The following is a 19467-nucleotide window of genomic DNA, read 5'->3' as shown; positions in this document are numbered from 1 at the left end:
GCTGTAAGGACTGAGACGTGACTGTCTGGGATTGGATATGGATTGGATTGAATGATTTTTCAAATGAAATAATTTTTTAGTTGAAATAAAATAATTGCAATACACAAACTACATTTATTAAATTGTAAGATGATTTAATCAACTTCGTGATTGGATTACAATAAATCATGATTAATAAACAAAGATGTTTGACAATACACACAAGCCCACGACACGAGACTGTTTTGACAATGGACTCGTGCCTAAACTAGAAACTCAAATTAATTACTCTATGATGTCATTACCCTGACGTTTCTCAATTTCAGGTGTCACTAAAAGAGCTATATAACCAATCGTTTCCAAAGAATCATCAGAACTTGTTTCAACTCTTATAGTGCTAACAACGACTACATATTCTTAAATAACCATGAAAGCTAAAGTACAAATGAGAAACCTCAACAAGAGGACCAAATTGGTTGAGAGTGAACGTCGATTTAAGAGAGCCTGTGAACAGATTGTCCAATTGAACTACTCTTTAGACGCACTTCAAAAGAGGTACAACAGAGCCAAGACTGACAACAACAAGTCTTTCAGATACTCGCTACGTCTACGCATAGCAGTTGTTGATGGAATGCGCAACATGTACTACGACTACGCTCACCAGAAAGCAGAATCCGTAGCCGAACTGAGACAAGAACTGTTTGGTGAAGTTGTCGACATTATTTCAGAAGATTCTTCAGCAGACATTGAGATGTATGACTAGAGGAAAAGCACCAGACTTCTTCAAAAAACGGTTCTTTTCAGAGCCACACACATTTTTCAAAAAGAATCTGAATTTGTTGTCATTAGTTTATCTATAGTTCCGTATCCATATATTATAACTGCAGCCCTTTTTCTTTCCGACTGGAAAAAAACCCAACCCCAAAATGTAAAAAAAATAGTTTATATATATATATATCCGTAACTTTACTTAAAAAAAAATCGTACACCTTATCTTGAAAATTTTTGCAATAGGCTATCTTATAAGAAATTGCGTACACCTTATTTTGGTAGAAGGCTTCAAATTTCGAACGTGTTTTTTTTAGCTAATTTTCAAGTTTGAAAAATAAATAAATTTACGAACTTGACATATAATAATGATGAAAGTAATGTTTCGAACAAAATCCCCTCTCTCATATAAGTCTTAAAACTATTTTCAATATCTAACAAATTAACGCAATACAATCCTACATAAACGTAAAATGAAGGAAAGAAGGAGAAAACAAACAAGATAGAGACGGCAGAAAAGAAGAGTAGAAGTAACCCGTGTTTCTTTGTGTATCGTTTTTCTTGCAATAATTCATGTTTTAATATTTTTCATTAATTTTTCAAATGAAATAATTTTTTAGTTGAAATAAAATAATTGCAATACACAAACTACATTTATTAAATTGTAAGATGATTTAATCAACTTCGTGATTGGATTACAATAAATCATGATTAATAAACAAAGATGTTTGACAATACACACAAGCCCACGACACGAGACTGTTTTGACAATGGACTCGTGCCTAAACTAGAAACTCAAATTAATTACTCTATGATGTCATTACCCTGACGTTTCTCAATTTCAGGTGTCACTAAAAGAGCTATATAACCAATCGTTTCCAAAGAATCATCAGAACTTGTTTCAACTCTTATAGTGCTAACAACTACTACATATTCTTAAATAACCATGAAAGCTAAAGTACAAATGAGAAACCTCAACAAGAGGACCAAATTGGTTGAGAGTGAACGTCGATTTAAGAGAGCCTGTGAACAGATTGTCCAATTGAACTACTCTTTAGACGCACTTCAAAAGAGGTACAACAGAGCCAAGACTGACAACAACAATTCTTTCAGATACTCGCTACGTCTACGCATAGCAGTTGTTGATGGAATGCGCAACATGTACTACGACTACGCTCACCAGAAAGCAGAATCCGTAGCCGAACTGAGACAAGAACTGTTTGGTGAAGTTGTCGACATTATTTCAGAAGATTGCTAACAACTACTACATATTCTTAAATAACCATGAAAGCTAAAGTACAAATGAGAAACCTCAACAAGAGGACCAAATTGGTTGAGAGTGAACGTCGATTTAAGAGAGCCTGTGAACAGATTGTCCAATTGAACTACTCTTTAGACGCACTTCAAAAGAGGTACAACAGAGCCAAGACTGACAACAACAAGTCTTTCAGATACTCGCTACGTCTACGCATAGCAGTTGTTGATGGAATGCGCAACATGTACTACGACTACGCTCACCAGAAAGCAGAATCCGTAGCCGAACTGAGACAAGAACTGTTTGGTGAAGTTGTCGACATTATTTCAGAAGATTCTTCAGCAGACATTGAGATGTATGACTAGAGGAAAAGCACCAGACTTCTTCAAAAAACGGTTCTTTTCAGAGCCACACACATTTTTCAAAAAGAATCTGAATTTGTTGTCATTAGTTTATCTATAGTTCCGTATCCATATATTATAACTGCAGCCCTTTTTCTTTCCGACTGGAAAAAAACCCAACCCCAAAATGTAAAAAAAATAGTTTATATATATATATATCCGTAACTTTACTTAAAAAAAAATCGTACACCTTATCTTGAAAATTTTTGCAATAGGCTATCTTATAAGAAATTGCGTACACCTTATTTTGGTAGAAGGCTTCAAATTTCGAACGTGTTTTTTTTAGCTAATTTTCAAGTTTGAAAAATAAATAAATTTACGAACTTGACATATAATAATGATGAAAGTAATGTTTCGAACAAAATCCCCTCTCTCATATAAGTCTTAAAACTATTTTCAATATCTAACAAATTAACGCAATACAATCCTACATAAACGTAAAATGAAGGAAAGAAGGAGAAAACAAACAAGATAGAGACGGCAGAAAAGAAGAGTAGAAGTAACCCGTGTTTCTTTGTGTATCGTTTTTCTTGCAATAATTCATGTTTTAATATTTTTCATTAATTTTTCAAATGAAATAATTTTTTAGTTGAAATAAAATAATTGCAATACACAAACTACATTTATTAAATTGTAAGATGATTTAATCAACTTCGTGATTGGATTACAATAAATCATGATTAATAAACAAAGATGTTTGACAATACACACAAGCCCACGACACGAGACTGTTTTGACAATGGACTCGTGCCTAAACTAGAAACTCAAATTAATTACTCTATGATGTCATTACCCTGACGTTTCTCAATTTCAGGTGTCACTAAAAGAGCTATATAACCAATCGTTTCCAAAGAATCATCAGAACTTGTTTCAACTCTTATAGTGCTAACAACTACTACATATTCTTAAATAACCATGAAAGCTAAAGTACAAATGAGAAACCTCAACAAGAGGACCAAATTGGTTGAGAGTGAACGTCGATTTAAGAGAGCCTGTGAACAGATTGTCCAATTGAACTACTCTTTAGACGCACTTCAAAAGAGGTACAACAGAGCCAAGACTGACAACAACAAGTCTTTCAGATACTCGCTACGTCTACGCATAGCAGTTGTTGATGGAATGCGCAACATGTACTACGACTACGCTCACCAGAAAGCAGAATCCGTAGCCGAACTGAGACAAGAACTGTTTGGTGAAGTTGTCGACATTATTTCAGAAGATTCTTCAGCAGACATTGAGATGTATGACTAGAGGAAAAGCACCAGACTTCTTCAAAAAACGGTTCTTTTCAGAGCCACACACATTTTTCAAAAAGAATCTGAATTTGTTGTCATTAGTTTATCTATAGTTCCGTATCCATATATTATAACTGCAGCCCTTTTTCTTTCCGACTGGAAAAAAACCCAACCCCAAAATGTAAAAAAAAATAGTTTATATATATATATATCCGTAACTTTACTTAAAAAAAAATCGTACACCTTATCTTGAAAATTTTTGCAATAGGCTATCTTATAAGAAATTGCGTACACCTTATTTTGGTAGAAGGCTTCAAATTTCGAACGTGTTTTTTTTAGCTAATTTTCAAGTTTGAAAAATAAATAAATTTACGAACTTGACATATAATAATGATGAAAGTAATGTTTCGAACAAAATCCCCTCTCTCATATAAGTCTTAAAACTATTTTCAATATCTAACAAATTAACGCAATACAATCCTACATAAACGTAAAATGAAGGAAAGAAGGAGAAAACAAACAAGATAGAGACGGCAGAAAAGAAGAGTAGAAGTAACCCGTGTTTCTTTGTGTATCGTTTTTCTTGCAATAATTCATGTTTTAATATTTTTCATTAATTTTTCAAATGAAATAATTTTTTAGTTGAAATAAAATAATTGCAATACACAAACTACATTTATTAAATTGTAAGATGATTTAATCAACTTCGTGATTGGATTACAATAAATCATGATTAATAAACAAAGATGTTTGACAATACACACAAGCCCACGACACGAGACTGTTTTGACAATGGACTCGTGCCTAAACTAGAAACTCAAATTAATTACTCTATGATGTCATTACCCTGACGTTTCTCAATTTCAGGTGTCACTAAAAGAGCTATATAACCAATCGTTTCCAAAGAATCATCAGAACTTGTTTCAACTCTTATAGTGCTAACAACTACTACATATTCTTAAATAACCATGAAAGCTAAAGTACAAATGAGAAACCTCAACAAGAGGACCAAATTGGTTGAGAGTGAACGTCGATTTAAGAGAGCCTGTGAACAGATTGTCCAATTGAACTACTCTTTAGACGCACTTCAAAAGAGGTACAACAGAGCCAAGACTGACAACAACAAGTCTTTCAGATACTCGCTACGTCTACGCATAGCAGTTGTTGATGGAATGCGCAACATGTACTACGACTACGCTCACCAGAAAGCAGAATCCGTAGCCGAACTGAGACAAGAACTGTTTGGTGAAGTTGTCGACATTATTTCAGAAGATTCTTCAGCAGACATTGAGATGTATGACTAGAGGAAAAGCACCAGACTTCTTCAAAAAACGGTTCTTTTCAGAGCCACACACATTTTTCAAAAAGAATCTGAATTTGTTGTCATTAGTTTATCTATAGTTCCGTATCCATATATTATAACTGCAGCCCTTTTTCTTTCCGACTGGAAAAAAACCCAACCCCAAAATGTAAAAAAAAATAGTTTATATATATATATATATCCGTAACTTTACTTAAAAAAAAATCGTACACCTTATCTTGAAAATTTTTGCAATAGGCTATCTTATAAGAAATTGCGTACACCTTATTTTGGTAGAAGGCTTCAAATTTCGAACGTGTTTTTTTTAGCTAATTTTCAAGTTTGAAAAATAAATAAATTTACGAACTTGACATATAATAATGATGAAAGTAATGTTTCGAACAAAATCCCCTCTCTCATATAAGTCTTAAAACTATTTTCAATATCTTAGTCCATCAGCTGGTAGGGCAAAATTTCAATTCTGTGTTACACCCCAGGGTACTGTAATTTTTTGGTATAAATTTAAAGAGTAATATATGAAGAATATTTTAAGAGGTGTTAGACTTTGGAAAAAGTGTCCAAAAGGGGTTAAAAGGGGACTTATTTAAGGGTATATCAAAAATTTTGTTTTGCACATATTTACAGAAAAAATTAAAAATAACCAATAATTCAGTACTATTCTTTTTATTAAATGGAACATATCATATCTTATTAAAACGCAGGCTAATTTTCAATTAATTTTTAAATCGTAGAGGACCAAGAAAAAAGGGGGAGGGTAATTTCCAAAATTCTTGATTTTGAATGAATAGAAGCAAATGTACTAATTTTCTTGATAAAATGGTATATTTTTTATATTGAAACATAGAGCATAATGTTACTACAATGTAAAGGCTGTTGTCAAAAAACATTTAAAGGTAAGAAACAAAAACATATAATCAACGACAAACACAAACATAGGCAACTAAAAATGCACGATCTGTCACAAATTTATACATCATATTCATGAAATAACTTACATATTAAAACACACAAAACTGTCAGGGGTTCTAGATCTCTATCTTTTTAAATTTTTTTAACAACCGAATCACTACATTTTAAGGTCACGCAGAAGGTCAATCCATAGAATCATCATCAGTTTGGTCACCTGCATCTACCGAATTATCATTATCATCATTTCCATCATATTTGTTGTCATCGTTAGCAATATCAACGTTTTGATAATCCTTATATCTACAAGCTTTCGAGCATTTACATACAGGTATCTGTTCAGGATAAACCTTGTTGAACACATGAACATCTGTTGTTGGCACAATCAGCTTTAAATGAACAGCACTTGAGAATTATTAAAGCATCTAACGCTGGTGGTTGGTCTAGCCAATTGATACTGATCAAATCGTTCTAAACAATCCAACTATACTTGTTTAGCAACAGACCAGTGTTGTGTTTAAGAGCAGATTTCCAAATCTTCGTCTGAAAGTTGGATGGTTTAATGTGCTTTAACATTGCATCTTTTGTTGCGGGCAGAAGATGACAATAAATCTTTTTTTGGTTGCATTTCAAAACGTTCTGATCTTTATTCATCTTTATTTTTAATTTCGTAGCCATATATAGAACACGAAAATCTCTCGAGTGTTTTGCCAACTCTTCGTCAACCTTTTCAAAGGTTTCACCACGATGGAATAGACCTTCCAAAAACACATAACGTGTCAAAAAGCCGAATACTTTGCTTCTTTTCCTTTACCAGACAAAACACTTACTGAATCACAACCTGTACTGCCGTGAAATCCTGGCAGTTTTCTACAAACATTCTCACCAATCTAACAATGTTAGAATTGATATGCCACTGTGAAAATAATAAGCCAATACTTCCACATCAATGTCAGAAGGTTTTATAACAATGGAGTCGTAACTTTTGTCAGCTGCATATTTTTGCATTAAGAAACATTTTGTAATCGGCTTCTTCCTGTTTGATTATAAGATAAAACCATTCTACGCTATTTCATTTTCAACATTTATTTTGTGGCACATCTTCCATGTGATACAAATAAATCAATACATTCAAGTGTAGATCTATAGGATTATTTACTCTTTTCCGAACCAAAGAATTCAACAAGAGCAACTTTGTTTTCCCCAACTAACAAACATTTCTTCCATTCCCAAGAACACGATTGTGATGGTCTAGAACTTATCGTAATGATTTGCCCTCCCAATGACCTGCTGTTTTAATTTGTTTATGGATATTGTGGGATACTAATACGTGACAAAATCAATGCGGGACCTCTTTTCGAAACTAAAAGGATGGGTTTTAAAATAACAATTGCCAAATAAAAAAAAGTGCTTGGTATCCTAGTAATGGTATCCTACTAATGGGTTGAATAACTGTCATGTCATCAAATATCTACATGCTTTCCTAAGGAATGACCATTTTCTAAAAGACCATTCAGGACAGATTTTAATTTTCATTACATGTGTACCATCAACGTTTGCAAGATAAATTGGAAGAGGACCTACTTCAAACTGGAGAGTCTTTTGCGCAACCAACTATCTTGTCTGGGCTATGACAAGCAGGCGACATTTTTTTTTCATCTGCTCTCAATGTTCCTTTTCATACGCGTTTAGAAGGTTGCACATTAATTCCGAAGAAGCAACAGAACCCGAGAACAAGCCATATAACTACTCAGATGTTTCAAATGGATTTGGCCAGCTTTGCAGTGTCTGAAACAATTTCATAACATCAGTTTTGTCTCGCTTTATTTGAGTTTTTTAAAGTTCTTTTTGTGCGGATGTTTCAGGGTTACCCATTCCTACCAAATCTCGAATTTTTAGGATATTGAAGCTCTTTCCACTGCTGGTGGACGTTTCGTCCCCGAGGGTATCACCAGCCCAGTAGTCAACAATCTGTATTGACATGAATATCAATAATGTGGTCATTTATATAAAAGAGGGACGAAAGACACCAAAGGGACAGTCAAACTCGTAAATCTAAAACAAACTGACAACGCCATGGCTAAAAATGAAAAAGACAAACAGAAAAACAATAGTACACATGACACAACATAGAAAACTAAAGAATAAACAACACGAACCCTACCAAAAACTAGGGGTGATCTCAGGTGCTCCGGAAGGGTAATCAGATCCTGCTCCACATGCGGCACCCGTCGTGTTGCTTATGTGATTACAAATCCGGTAAATAGTCTAATTCGGTAGGTCAAATTCATGAAAGGGAAGGGGATTGTAGTTACGACGTAAGGAACATATCCGATATCATTTGTGAAACGGTTATTCCATAACGGTCAACCAACTCGTGATGGCGTCCGTAAAATTTACGAAGGGATGATTTCAACTTCACCATTTGGAACTCTTGGTTTAATAGCTTCCTTGTGAGCAGTAACCCTCTATAATAAATTTCCTGTTTATAAAACTTTGATTTGTTCGAAAAACTAAGGATGTTCTTATCCCAGACATAGACTACCTTAGCCGTATTTGGCACAACTTTTTGGAATTTTGGATTCTCAATGTTCTTCAACTTTGTACTTGTTTGGCTTTACAAATATTTTATATATGAGCGTCACTGATGAGTCTTATGTAGACGAAACGCGCGTCTGGCATACTAATTTATAATTTTGGTACCTTTGATAACAATTTCTGGTACATTTAACAACCAACGCTTAATTAACAGAATCTTTATTTAAACTGAAAACAACAAAGCCATTTTGTTTGTATCTCTTAGAAACCTAAGAACGTAAAAAGTATGGCCAATTCTCATAACCGACTATATGAGATGTTTGTCGATTGAATGAGTTAATAATCTTAAGTCAATCACTACATAGCTAAAACACAAAATGTAATCAAGCACACTTTTATTGAGTTCGATAGAGTGCACCTTTTCTGAACGCAAAAAAAAAAAAAACACCTTAATTTGTACTTTTTCAGTAATATTTTGTTACACATTCTCTTTATAAAATAATTTGTCTCACCAAATCATCATAAATCGACATTTAAATGTGTGTTTTCAGTTGCAAATTGATCCTGCTTATGTGTGAATGCATTGTACATGTTGTATACTGAATCAAAGACGGTAATTTGATGATTTCCGTAATTTAACGAGTATTTGCACGTACATATATTTTATCAAATATTTGATATTCTAGACGATATATAAATACTGCAAATAATTGAAACATTGTATAATGATTAATTCTAAAGTTTAATTAACTGAAACGGGTAAATTTATAACGAATTTCTTTATGAAAGAAAAAAATATGCCTTAATTTTAACCCAAAAAATCGGATTGTTTGTAATGTAAAAAAAACTTTTTTTTTAAACAAAAAATCTTCAGAGTAACATTAAACATGATAGTTTTGTATCTGTTTTAGTTGTTTACACCTATACTTTATTTTTTTTTAGTCGCTTTACATCAAAAAAATTAATTAAAAATTACTTAGTCGTGATTGCTAAATGAGGGGACCATTGAAAGGGACGTTTTTAAACCTCTTTTGGACACTTTTTTTTTAGTCTAACACCTTGTATTTTATCAATAAGATAATGAAGTTGAATTCTATCCAAAAAAATCGCGGTACCCTGGGGTGTAACACAAACTCCTTAACTAGAGCGCTTTTGAGAACTAGCTGATGGACTATCTAACAAATTAACGCAATACAATCCTACATAAACGTACAATGAAGGAAAGAAGGAGAAAACAAACAAGATAGAGACGGCAGAAAAGAAGAGTAGAAAAAACCCGTGTTTCTTTGTGTATCGTTTTTCTTGCAATAATTCATGTTTTAATATTTTTCATTAATTTTTCAAATATATATATGGAAGTGTTTAACGACCTTGACTGGCCTTTCAGCCCTCGCACGGTCGGCTCGGTGCCCGAAGGCGTTTGGTGAGCTTTAAATGATTTGATGCCATGGGTCAGGAACAAGTAGTGGAGGTCGCAATATGTAGGCCGCCATCTTGGTTTTGGTGAGTTGATTTTTCTTTGTTTACTATTTTGATGTTTTTCTTCACTAACGGCTGCTTTCAGGGCCAGTTTGGTCAGCTTGGCAGCCCGCTAGCCTCGATGAAGGAGTACTGGTAGATGATCTCGGACGTAGTTCAGAAGATGACAGGAAGCGTTATCAGGACCAAGGCCGTGAGGCAGTGAAATGAAGGTCGTATCACCCAACAGCCTAGGATACAGCCCTCGGACGTTAATCGGCATGACACTCCCCATAATAGACAATGGTTTTGGAGGCATGTTAACGCGGGTACGCCAACTACTACGTCTCTCTGTACGGCATGGATTGGTTTCTGTCATCTTAAGTAGTAAGTCGTTGAACATCTAACTGTAAACCCTCATCGAAGATAGCGGGTAAAGGAGAGCTGACCCAGCACGTCCGTTCAGCTGTAAGGAATGAGACGTGACTGTCTGGGATTGGATATGGATTGGATTGAATGATTTTTCAAATGAAATAATTTTTTAGTTGAAATAAAATAATTGCAATACACAAACTACATTTATTAAATTGTAAGATGATTTAATCAACTTCGTGATTGGATTACAATAAATCATGATTAATAAACAAAGATGTTTGACAATACACACAAGCTCACGACACGAGACTGTTTTGACAATGGACTCGTGCCTAAACTAGAAACTCAAATTAATTACTCTATGATGTCATTACCCTGACGTTTCTCAATTTCAGGTGTCACTAAAAGAGCTATATAACCAATCGTTTCCAAAGAATCATCAGAACTTGTTTCAACTCTTATAGTGCTAACAACGACTACATATTCTTAAATAACCATGAAAGCTAAAGTACAAATGAGAAACCTCAACAAGAGGACCAAATTGGTTGAGAGTGAACGTCGATTTAAGAGAGCCTGTGAACAGATTGTCCAATTGAACTACTCTTTAGACGCACTTCAAAAGAGGTACAACAGAGCCAAGACTGACAACAACAAGTCTTTCAGATACTCGCTACGTCTACGCATAGCAGTTGTTGATGGAATGCGCAACATGTACTACGACTACGCTCACCAGAAAGCAGAATCCGTAGCCGAACTGAGACAAGAACTGTTTGGTGAAGTTGTCGACATTATTTCAGAAGATTCTTCAGCAGACATTGAGATGTATGACTATCTAGGAAAAGCACCAGACTTCTTCAAAAAACGGTTCTTTTCAGAGCCACACACATTTTTCAAAAAGAATCTGAATTTGTTGTCATTAGTTTATCTATAGTTCCGTATCCATATATTATAACTGCAGCCCTTTTTCTTTCCGACTGGAAAAAAAAAACCAACCCCAAAATGTAAAAAAAAATAGTTTATATATATATATATCCGTAACTTTACTTTAAAAAAAATCGTACACCTTATCTTGAAAATTTTTGCAATAGGCTATCTTATAAGAAATTGCGTACACCTTATTTTGGTAGAAGGCTTCAAATTTCGAACGTGTTTTTTTGAGCTAATTTTCAAGTTTGAAAAATAAATAAATTTACGAACTTGACATATAATAATGATGAAAGTAATGTTTCGAACAAAATCCCCTCTCTCATATAAGTCTTAAAACTATTTTCAATATCTAACAAATTAACGCAATACAATCCTACATAAACGTACAATGAAGGAAAGAAGGAGAAAACAAACAAGATAGAGACGGCAGAAAAGAAGAGTAAAAAAAACCGTGTTTCTTTGTGTATCGTTTTTCTTGCAATAATTCATGTTTTAATATTTTTCATTAATTTTTCAAATGAAATAATTTTTTAGTTGAAATAAAATAATTGCAATACACAAACTACATTTATTAAATTGTAAGATGATTTAATCAACTTCGTGATTGGATTACAATAAATCATGATTAATAAACAAAGATGTTTGACAATACACACAAGCCCACGACACGAGACTGTTTTGACAATGGACTCGTGCCTAAACTAGAAACTCAAATTAATTACTCTATGATGTCATTACCCTGACGTTTCTCAATTTCAGGTGTCACTAAAAGAGCTATATAACCAATCGTTTCCAAAGAATCATCAGAACTTGTTTCAACTCTTATAGTGCTAACAACTACTACATATTCTTAAATAACCATGAAAGCTAAAGTACAAATGAGAAACCTCAACAAGAGGACCAAATTGGTTGAGAGTGAACGTCGATTTAAGAGAGCCTGTGAACAGATTGTCCAATTGAACTACTCTTTAGACGCACTTCAAAAGAGGTACAACAGAGCCAAGACTGACAACAACAAGTCTTTCAGATACTCGCTACGTCTACGCATAGCAGTTGTTGATGGAATGCGCAACATGTACTACGACTACGCTCACCAGAAAGCAGAATCCGTAGCCGAACTGAGACAAGAACTGTTTGGTGAAGTTGTCGACATTATTTCAGAAGATTCTTCAGCAGACATTGAGATGTATGACTAGAGGAAAAGCACCAGACTTCTTCAAAAAACGGTTCTTTTCAGAGCCACACACATTTTTCAAAAAGAATCTGAATTTGTTGTCATTAGTTTATCTATAGTTCCGTATCCATATATTATAACTGCAGCCCTTTTTCTTTCCGACTGGAAAAAAACCCAACCCCAAAATGTAAAAAAAAATAGTTTATATATATATATATCCGTAACTTTACTTAAAAAAAAATCGTACACCTTATCTTGAAAATTTTTGCAATAGGCTATCTTATAAGAAATAGCGTACACCTTATTTTGGTAGAAGGCTTCAAATTTCGAACGTGTTTTTTTGAGCTAATTTTCAAGTTTGAAAAATAAATAAATTTACGAACTTGACATATAATAATGATGAAAGTAATGTTTCGAACAAAATCCCCTCTCTCATATAAGTCTTAAAACTATTTTCAATATCTAACAAATTAACGCAATACAATCCTACATAAACGTACAATGAAGGAAAGAAGGAGAAAACAAACAAGATAGAGACGGCAGAAAAGAAGAGTAAAAAAAAAACGTGTTTCTTTGTGTATCGTTTTTCTTGCAATAATTCATGTTTTAATATTTTTCATTAATTTTTCAAATGAAATAATTTTTTAGTTGAAATAAAATAATTGCAATACACAAACTACATTTATTAAATTGTAAGATGATTTAATCAACTTCGTGATTGGATTACAATAAATCATGATTAATAAACAAAGATGTTTGACAATACACACAAGCCCACGACACGAGACTGTTTTGACAATGGACTCGTGCCTAAACTAGAAACTCAAATTAATTACTCTATGATGTCATTACCCTGACGTTTCTCAATTTCAGGTGTCACTAAAAGAGCTATATAACCAATCGTTTCCAAAGAATCATCAGAACTTGTTTCAACTCTTATAGTGCTAACAACTACTACATATTCTTAAATAACCATGAAAGCTAAAGTACAAATGAGAAACCTCAACGAGAGGACCAAATTGGTTGAGAGTGAACGTCGATTTAAGAGAGCCTGTGAACAGATTGTCCAATTGAACTACTCTTTAGACGCACTTCAAAAGAGGTACAACAGAGCCAAGACTGACAACAACAAGTCTTTCAGATACTCGCTACGTCTACGCATAGCAGTTGTTGATGGAATGCGCAACATGTACTACGACTACGCTCACCAGAAAGCAGAATCCGTAGCCGAACTGAGACAAGAACTGTTTGGTGAAGTTGTCGACATTATTTCAGAAGATTCTTCAGCAGACATGGAGATGTATGACTAGAGGAAAAGCACCAGACTTCTTCAAAAAACGGTTCTTTTCAGAGCCACACACATTTTTCAAAAAGAATCTGAATTTGTTGTCATTAGTTTATCTATAGTTCCGTATCCATATATTATAACTGCAGCCCTTTTTCTTTCCGACTGGAAAAAAACCCAACCCCAAAATGTAAAAAAAATAGTTTATATATATATATATCCGTAACTTTACTTAAAAAAAAATCGTACACCTTATCTTGAAATTTTTTGCAATAGGCTATCTTATAAGAAATTGCGTACACCTTATTTTGGTAGAAGGCTTCAAATTTCGAACGTGTTTTTTTGAGCTAATTTTCAAGTTTGAAAAATAAATAAATTTACGAACTTGACATATAATAATGATGAAAGTAATGTTTCGAACAAAATCCCCTCTCTCATATAAGTCTTAAAACTATTTTCAATATCTAACAAATTAACGCAATACAATCCTACATAAACGTACAATGAAGGAAAGAAGGAGAAAACAAACAAGATAGAGACGGCAGAAAAGAAGAGTAAAAAAAACCGTGTTTCTTTGTGTATCGTTTTTCTTGCAATAATTCATGTTTTAATATTTTTCATTAATTTTTCAAATGAAATAATTTTTTAGTTGAAATAAAATAATTGCAATACACAAACTACATTTATTAAATTGTAAGATGATTTAATCAACTTCGTGATTGGATTACAATAAATCATGATTAATAAACAAAGATGTTTGACAATACACACAAGCCCACGACACGAGACTGTTTTGACAATGGACTCGTGCCTAAACTAGAAACTCAAATTAATTACTCTATGATGTCATTACCCTGACGTTTCTCAATTTCAGGTGTCACTAAAAGAGCTATATAACCAATCGTTTCCAAAGAATCATCAGAACTTGTTTCAACTCTTATAGTGCTAACAACGACTACATATTCTTAAATAACCATGAAAGCTAAAGTACAAATGAGAAACCTCAACAAGGTGACCAAATTGGTTGAGAGTGAACGTCGATTTAAGAGAGCCTGTGAACAGATTGTCCAATTGAACTACTCTTTAGACGCACTTCAAAAGAGGTACAACAGAGCCAAGACTGACAACAACAAGTCTTTCAGATACTCGCTACGTCTACGCATAGCAGTTGTTGATGGAATGCGCAACATGTACTACGACTACGCTCACCAGAAAGCAGAATCCGTAGCCGAACTGAGACAAGAACTGTTTGGTGAAGTTGTCGACATTATTTCAGAAGATTCTTCAGCAGACATTGAGATGTATGACTAGAGGAAAAGCACCAGACTTCTTCAAAAAACGGTTCTTTTCAGAGCCACACACATTTTTCAAAAAGAATCTGAATTTGTTGTCATTAGTTTATCTATAGTTCCGTATCCATATATTATAACTGCAGCCCTTTTTCTTTCCGACTGGAAAAAAACCCAACCCCAAAATGTAAAAAAAAATAGTTTATATATATATATATCCGTAACTTTACTTAAAAAAAAATCGTACACCTTATCTTGAAAATTTTTGCAATAGGCTATCTTATAAGAAATTGCGTACACCTTATTTTGGTAGAAGGCTTCAAATTTCGAACGTGTTTTTTTTAGCTAATTTTCAAGTTTGAAAAATAAATAAAATTTACGAACTTGACATATAATAATGATGAAAGTAATGTTTCGAACAAAATCCCCTCTCTCATATAAGTCTTAAAACTATTTTCAATATCTAACAAATTAACGCAATACAATCCTACATAAACGTACAATGAAGGAAAGAAGGAGAAAACAAACAAGATAGAGACGGCAGAAAAGAAGAGTAGAAAAAACCCGTGTTTCTTTGTGTATCGTTTTTCTTGCAATAATTCATGTTTTAATATTTTTCATTAATTTTTCAAATGAAATAATTTTTTAGTTGAAATAAAATAATTGCAATACACAAACTACATTTATTAAATTGTAAGATGATTTAATCAACTTCGTGATTGGATTACAATAAATCATGATTAATAAACAAAGATGTTTGACAATACACACAAGCCCACGACACGAGACTGTTTTGACAATGGACTCGTGCCTAAACTAGAAACTCAAATTAATTACTCTATGATGTCATTACCCTGACGTTTCTCAATTTCAGGTGTCACTAAAAGAGCTATATAACCAATCGTTTCCAAAGAATCATCAGAACTTGTTTCAACTCTTATAGTGCTAACAACGACTACATATTCTTAAATAACCATGAAAGCTAAAGTACAAATGAGAAACCTCAACAAGGTGACCAAATTGGTTGAGAGTGAACGTCGATTTAAGAGAGCCTGTGAACAGATTGTCCAATTGAACTACTCTTTAGACGCACTTCAAAAGAGGTACAACAGAGCCAAGACTGACAACAACAAGTCTTTCAGATACTCGCTACGTCTACGCATAGCAGTTGTTGATGGAATGCGCAACATGTACTACGACTACGCTCACCAGAAAGCAGAATCCGTAGCCGAACTGAGACAAGAACTGTTTGGTGAAGTTGTCGACATTATTTCAGAAGATTCTTCAGCAGACATGGAGATGTATGACTAGAGGAAAAGCACCAGACTTCTTCAAAAAACGGTTCTTTTCAGAGCCACACACATTTTTCAAAAAGAATCTGAATTTGTTGTCATTAGTTTATCTATAGTTCCGTATCCATATATTATAACTGCAGCCCTTTTTCTTTCCGACTGGAAAAAAACCCAACCCCAAAATGTAAAAAAAATAGTTTATATATATATATATCCGTAACTTTACTTAAAAAAAAATCGTACACCTTATCTTGAAATTTTTTGCAATAGGCTATCTTATAAGAAATTGCGTACACCTTATTTTGGTAGAAGGCTTCAAATTTCGAACGTGTTTTTTTGAGCTAATTTTCAAGTTTGAAAAATAAATAAATTTACGAACTTGACATATAATAATGATGAAAGTAATGTTTCGAACAAAATCCCCTCTCTCATATAAGTCTTAAAACTATTTTCAATATCTAACAAATTAACGCAATACAATCCTACATAAACGTACAATGAAGGAAAGAAGGAGAAAACAAACAAGATAGAGACGGCAGAAAAGAAGAGTAAAAAAAACCGTGTTTCTTTGTGTATCGTTTTTCTTGCAATAATTCATGTTTTAATATTTTTCATTAATTTTTCAAATGAAATAATTTTTTAGTTGAAATAAAATAATTGCAATACACAAACTACATTTATTAAATTGTAAGATGATTTAATCAACTTCGTGATTGGATTACAATAAATCATGATTAATAAACAAAGATGTTTGACAATACACACAAGCCCACGACACGAGACTGTTTTGACAATGGACTCGTGCCTAAACTAGAAACTCAAATTAATTACTCTATGATGTCATTACCCTGACGTTTCTCAATTTCAGGTGTCACTAAAAGAGCTATATAACCAATCGTTTCCAAAGAATCATCAGAACTTGTTTCAACTCTTATAGTGCTAACAACGACTACATATTCTTAAATAACCATGAAAGCTAAAGTACAAATGAGAAACCTCAACAAGGTGACCAAATTGGTTGAGAGTGAACGTCGATTTAAGAGAGCCTGTGAACAGATTGTCCAATTGAACTACTCTTTAGACGCACTTCAAAAGAGGTACAACAGAGCCAAGACTGACAACAACAAGTCTTTCAGATACTCGCTACGTCTACGCATAGCAGTTGTTGATGGAATGCGCAACATGTACTACGACTACGCTCACCAGAAAGCAGAATCCGTAGCCGAACTGAGACAAGAACTGTTTGGTGAAGTTGTCGACATTATTTCAGAAGATTCTTCAGCAGACATTGAGATGTATGACTAGAGGAAAAGCACCAGACTTCTTCAAAAAACGGTTCTTTTCAGAGCCACACACATTTTTCAAAAAGAATCTGAATTTGTTGTCATTAGTTTATCTATAGTTCCGTATCCATATATTATAACTGCAGCCCTTTTTCTTTCCGACTGGAAAAAAACCCAACCCCAAAATGTAAAAAAAAATAGTTTATATATATATATATCCGTAACTTTACTTAAAAAAAAATCGTACACCTTATCTTGAAAATTTTTGCAATAGGCTATCTTATAAGAAATTGCGTACACCTTATTTTGGTAGAAGGCTTCAAATTTCGAACGTGTTTTTTTTAGCTAATTTTCAAGTTTGAAAAATAAATAAAATTTACGAACTTGACATATAATAATGATGAAAGTAATGTTTCGAACAAAATCCCCTCTCTCATATAAGTCTTAAAACTATTTTCAATATCTAACAAATTAACGCAATACAATCCTACATAAACGTACAATGAAGGAAAGAAGGAGAAAACAAACAAGATAGAGACGGCAGAAAAGAAGAGTAGAAAAAACCCGTGTTTCTTTGTGTATCGTTTTTCTTGCAATAATTCATGTTTTAATATTTTTCATTAATTTTTCAAATGAAATAATTTTTTAGTTGAAATAAAATAATTGCAATACACAAACTACATTTATTAAATTGTAAGATGATTTAATCAACTTCGTGATTGGATTACAATAAATCATGATTAATAAACAAAGATGTTTGACAATACACACAAGCCCACGACACGAGACTGTTTTGACAATGGACTCGTGCCTAAACTAGAAACTCAAATTAATTACTCTATGATGTCATTACCCTGACGTTTCTCAATTTCAGGTGTCACTAAAAGAGCTATATAACCAATCGTTTCCAAAGAATCATCAGAACTTGTTTCAACTCTTATAGTGCTAACAACGACTACATATTCTTAAATAACCATGAAAGCTAAAGTACAAATGAGAAACCTCAACAAGGTGACCAAATTGGTTGAGAGTGAACGTCGATTTAAGAGAGCCTGTGAACAGATTGTCCAATTGAACTACTCTTTAGACGCACTTCAAAAGAGGTACAACAGAGCCAAGACTGACAACAACAAGTCTTTCAGATACTCGCTACGTCTACGCATAGCAGTTGTTGATGGAATGCGCAACATGTACTACGACTACGCTCACCAGAAAGCAGAATCCGTAGCCGAACTGAGACAAGAACTGTTTGGTGAAGTTGTCGACATTATTTCAGAAGATTCTTCAGCAGACATGGAGATGTATGACTAGAGGAAAAGCACCAGACTTCTTCAAAAAACGGTTCTTTTCAGAGCCACACACATTTTTCAAAAAGAATCTGAATTTGTTGTCATTAGTTTATCTATAGTTCCGTATCCATATATTATAACTGCAGCCCTTTTTCTTTCCGACTGGAAAAAAACCCAACCCCAAAATGTAAAAAAAATAGTTTATATATATATATATCCGTAACTTTACTTAAAAAAAAATCGTACACCTTATCTTGAAATTTTTTGCAATAGGCTATCTTATAAGAAATTGCGTACACCTTATTTTGGTAGAAGGCTTCAAATTTCGAACGTGTTTTTTTGAGCTAATTTTCAAGTTTGAAAAATAAATAAATTTACGAACTTGACATATAATAATGATGAAAGTAATGTTTCGAACAAAATCCCCTCTCTCATATAAGTCTTAAAACTATTTTCAATATCTAACAAATTAACGCAATACAATCCTACATAAACGTACAATGAAGGAAAGAAGGAGAAAACAAACAAGATAGAGACGGCAGAAAAGAAGAGTAGAAAAAACCCGTGTTTCTTTGTGTATCGTTTTTCTTGCAATAATTCATGTTTTAATATTTTTCATTAATTTTTCAAATGAAATAATTTTTTAGTTGAAATAAAATAATTGCAATACACAAACTACATTTATTAAATTG

The sequence above is a fragment of the Mytilus trossulus genome, chromosome 1 (genome assembly GCF_036588685.1).
Source record: "Mytilus trossulus isolate FHL-02 chromosome 1, PNRI_Mtr1.1.1.hap1, whole genome shotgun sequence".
Lineage (NCBI taxonomy): Eukaryota > Metazoa > Mollusca > Bivalvia > Mytilida > Mytilidae > Mytilus > Mytilus trossulus.
The sequence above is the reverse complement of the archived record's forward strand: the minus strand, read 5'-3'. Positions refer to the sequence as shown.